This window comes from Cannabis sativa, chromosome 8, assembly GCF_029168945.1.
Source record: "Cannabis sativa cultivar Pink pepper isolate KNU-18-1 chromosome 8, ASM2916894v1, whole genome shotgun sequence".
Classification (NCBI taxonomy): Eukaryota; Viridiplantae; Streptophyta; class Magnoliopsida; order Rosales; family Cannabaceae; genus Cannabis; species Cannabis sativa.
Genome location: NC_083608.1, coordinates 41,970,775 through 41,975,415, shown reverse-complemented (window position 1 = coordinate 41,975,415; position 4,641 = coordinate 41,970,775). Strand labels below are relative to the sequence as shown.

At 25.4% G+C, this 4,641-nt stretch overlaps 1 long non-coding RNA gene and 1 other non-coding gene across 2 annotated transcripts; both read right to left on the bottom strand.

Moving 5' to 3' along the window:
- Window positions 1–210: 210 nt before the first annotated feature.
- On the bottom strand, window positions 211–1,383 carry LOC133030323 (uncharacterized). The gene is made up of 2 exons (XR_009684178.1): window positions 663–1,383; window positions 211–528 (listed from the first exon to the last, which is right to left on the bottom strand). It is a non-coding gene; the product is annotated as an uncharacterized LOC133030323 (long non-coding RNA).
- A 2,833-nt stretch (window positions 1,384–4,216) lies between these two features.
- Window positions 4,217–4,298, bottom strand: TRNAS-UGA (transfer RNA serine (anticodon UGA)). The gene has a single exon. It is a non-coding gene; the product is annotated as a tRNA-Ser (tRNA).
- Window positions 4,299–4,641: the final 343 nt, after the last annotated feature.

Genomic DNA, 4,641 nt, shown 5'->3' with positions numbered 1-4,641 from the left:
ATTGAAAATCATAAATTTTAGAGTAATTTGCGGCATAAATACCTAAGTTTTATGCCGAGTAGCAGATAAATACCTAAGTCATATTTTTGGCGGTAAAAATACCTTCTGTCACTAGTATGGAACTTCCGTAGGTACCTCTCCGTTTTCTGCCATATAATGTGCCAGATGGCGTGCCATGTCATTAAAATCAATTCCACATCACTCTCACCATTATTAATAACTCACTATATATATCAAATAGATATACATATGGCAATATTTAATTGGCCCATATATTTTTTTTTTTTTTTGAAACAGATGGCCCATGTCATTTAAGCAACATAGTAAAATAAAATTAAGCATAATAAAATAAAATTAAACCTAATTTAATAAACATACTAATATTCATTGAACTTCATAAACTATTGCCTAAACCCAGAAAATGTCGTACCCATGCCAATCTGTTAACATCATCATTAATCATCTACCCCCAAAAATTTTCTCCACTCTCTTCCCCCATGCCAATCTGTTAACATCATCATCAATCATCTGTGAACATGGACCAACATCAAACACAATCCAAAACTCCATCACTCATCCATTTCCATTACAACAAAATCAGACTAACAAGAACAACAATAAGAAAACCCAGAAAAAAAATTATCAAGTAAAAAATCCATAACTAGTCTTATCCGCCGAATGACGATGTTGCTCAGATCTCCGCCAAGACGGAGGTGCTCTGTCCGACTTTAAGTAGAGAGAAACAGAGAGAGGGACGCCGTGGGGAGAGAGAAAGAGCGAGGGAGATTCAGATCTAGGGATCTTTAAGAGTATGGAGCATCGTGGTGAAGGCCGTTTTCACCACAGGCGACCGGAGTTTCTCCATTCGGCTCTGAGTAAAGAGAAATCGAGAAAGAAAGAGAGTAAAGAAGTCGAGGGAGAACCAACATTGGGGTTCTCACAAGCTCGCGATCCTGGCGGTGTGCTCCTCGTCCGTCCAGAAGCTCCACGCTGCCTCGACCGATGGGTTCCCGTGGTCGGAGAAGAAGGTCCGTTACATTCCCCTTCTCCGTCTCTATGCTGCAGTTCATACTGTTATAGATTTAGGGTTTGAATTTTATTTTAAATAATATATAAAATAAAAAAGATAGTTTGATGTATTTTATATATTATTTAGTTATTATTTTTGTAATAAATTTAGTTATTAGTTTGATTTAAATAAATTTAAATTAGTTGTATCAATAATATTATTCTTTTCATTTGCTAGCTTTTTTAATTGTATTAATATTTTTTTTATTTAATTGATGTGTCTATTTAATAAGATTATGTGGTATCATTTTAAATGACGTGTCATGCCATCTGGTGTCCAACATGTTAGAAAACGGTAAGGTACTTACGGAATTTCCAAAAGTGTAACGGAAGGTATTTTTACCGCCAAAAATACGACTTAGGTATTTATCTGCTACTCGGCATAAAACTTAAGTATTTATGCCGCAAATTACTCTAAATTTTAATATAAAAAAATAAAATATTTTTTTAGTAACTCATGAAATTAGTTGATATATCTTAAATTTTGTTTAAATTTTAAATTTGCTCACATTTGCTAATAAATTATAAAAAATTGAAATGTTGCTTTTAATTTTTGGTCATATATGCCTATAAAAAAATATATACTTCTCACATCTTAAATTGATTGCCTTAAAACATGGTTTATTTTTTAGTCCAACCAATATCGATTTGACCAAAATTTCTATTTAAAATGAAGAAGTGAAAATAAATATTTTTTATTTTTATCTTTTAATTTTTTTTTTTTAAAAAAAGGTGATGTGTATGATGAAATACATGAGGCCCTTAGAATTTTGCATGAGAAAAAAGAGATTATTTTACAAATACACAAAATCAGTTAAAAAATTACAAAAATATAGTTGTACAGAATTATAAATATTTTTACGATTTTTATGGTTTTATTAACAGAAAATACGATATTTTGATATATTTTTTTATATTGTACACTTGTTAATTTTTATTTTTTTGTTATGTGTATATTATTTTTCGTTGCTGTTTGGATGTTATTTTTTTATGTAATTTTTTTTGTTGTTTTCATATTATTTTTATAGAAAATCATAAAAGTGTAAAAATATATATATAAAAAAACCTTTGAACCTAAAAATATAAAAAATTTTGTATAAACAGAAAAAAAGCAACATTTCTTTAAAACATTTGAAATATTTTTTTTTTAGACAAAGGTAACCATTTCATATTCTTTTGTATCAAAAAGCAACGTTTCTTTGAAACAGAAAAAAAAAAAAAAAAACAAATAATTTCGGGACATAGGTTTTTCTCTATTTTTTCTATTTTCAGTAGGAATTATTTTGGAATGGGTATATATGCTAATTGGGCCTCAGTATTTGTGTAATTCAAATTATTGAGGATATTTTTGTAAATATAATTTATTTTATGGATATAATAGAAAAAGGGGAGTTATATTTGCACCCCATAAAATTAAAAATACACCCCATTATTAAAAAAAAAAATAAACTTAAATAATTTTTAAAAATTACTCTTAATATTTTTTTAAAATTTTTTCTCACATTATTTTATGTTAATTTCAATACTTATTTTGATTTTATTTTTATAATTTTTTCAAACTCATGTATATATTTTTTTTATTTTTTTCTAAGAAAATTTCATATAATTTTTTATTTTTAATTTTTTTGTCATAATTTTTAAAATGTAATTTAATTTTGTTTGATAGGTATATTTTTTAAGAATATAAATTGAAAGAAAAAAGTTAAAAATACTTAGTAAAATTAAAGATATAAATTTTATATAAAATAAAAATTATTAAAATGGGGTGTACTTAGAAATTTTTGGGATGTAAATAAAATTTTCCTAGAAAAATTACCTTAATTTTATACATAATGTCTTTGGGGCATTATATTTACACCCCCACAAAATTGTATAGAGGAGTTCTATCTGCATTCCATAAACTTATAAATACACCATATTATTAAAAAATTTATAAACTTAAATAATTTTTAAAAATAACTCTTAATATTTTTTTAAAATTTTTTCTTCACATTATTTTATGTTAATTTCAATACTTATTTTGATTTTATTTTCATAATTTTTTCTAACTCATGTGTATTTTTTTTTCTACGAAAATTTTATATAATTTTTTGTTTTAATTTTTTTGTCATAATATTTTAATTATAGTTTATTTTTGTTTGATAGATATATTTTTTAAGAATATGAATTAGAAGAAAAAAGTTATAAAAAACTTAGTACAATTAAAAATATAAATTTTATATAAAATAAAAATTATCAAAATAAGGTGCCTTTAACAATTTTTGGGGTGTAAATAAAATTTCCCAATTGTATAAGCACCCAAAATTATAATTACATATTTACCATTTTGTAAAATGACCAAAATAAATATCATCACCTTTATTTAGTTTATTAATTTAATTTTTAATAAGTACACCCCACTATTTTTTCTTATAAACTCTACACATTTACACAATTTAAATTTCTATATAATTATAAATTTAAAAACACATCGATATGAATATTTTTCCCTCCAAAAATTATTAATGGAAAACACAGATTTATTTTTTACATTCATCAATGGAAGAATCATTCTATACAAAACAAATTTCTGTGTATATGTATGTGTTTTCATTTCTCATGAAAAACAAGTAAATATACATTTGATAAATTTAGTGATATACAAGACTGAGAAATATTAGACTAGAAAAAAACTAAAAAATATTCAGTTACTTTATTTATTTTTTCTCAAAACAATTCTAAAACTACTACTATTTTCTGATTTTTCTTAACATACCATTTAATTCTTTTTACAAATCAATGATTTTAATTTTTTATTATTATTTATTTTATTAGATTTACTTGGACAATCAATGTGTAGAAGCCATTAATGACTTCTAGTTTTTTTCCATTTTTTTCAATGGTAAATTAAAGCTTTGGGGTGTATTCAAAGATACCCTTTTTGGTACACAAAGTGGGGTGTAATTATAAAAAAAATAATATTTTAATTAAAAATTAAAGTAAATTTAATAATAGGGTGTAATTATAGTTTTATGAAGTGTAAGTATAATATACCATCTCTTTTAGTAGAATATTTCATTAGAATAAATTTCACAAATCACGTCAACATTGAGTTACTTAAACCCAAAAAAAGAAAAAAAGAAAAAAGTTGTCAGATAAAAATTTAGAACGTCGACAGCAGGGGTCGAACCTGCGCGGGCGAAGCCCAACAGATTTCAAGTCTGTCTCCTTAACCACTCGGACATATCGACATCTGCTAATTTGTTTTCTTTATATATTACTTAAATATTATTTAAATATTGAACATATTGTCTTTCCACTTTTTCCATTTTTCTTAAAGAGTGCATTTATCATATTTTACATAGGTTTCTCTCTTCTATATAAGGATACATTAGGTTCATAATAACATCACCTCTAATTGTAATAAGTAACGAGAGCTATAAATACTTGTGATAATTTCGTTAGACCTGTATTTTGAAAAGCATGCTTCACATAAGTTGTTACATGTTGTAATATGTAAAAAAAAATGAATGATGTTTTATCAAAATGTTAGTTGGCCTTGACAGTGACAAGGTCATTCGGCCTTGAGTCACT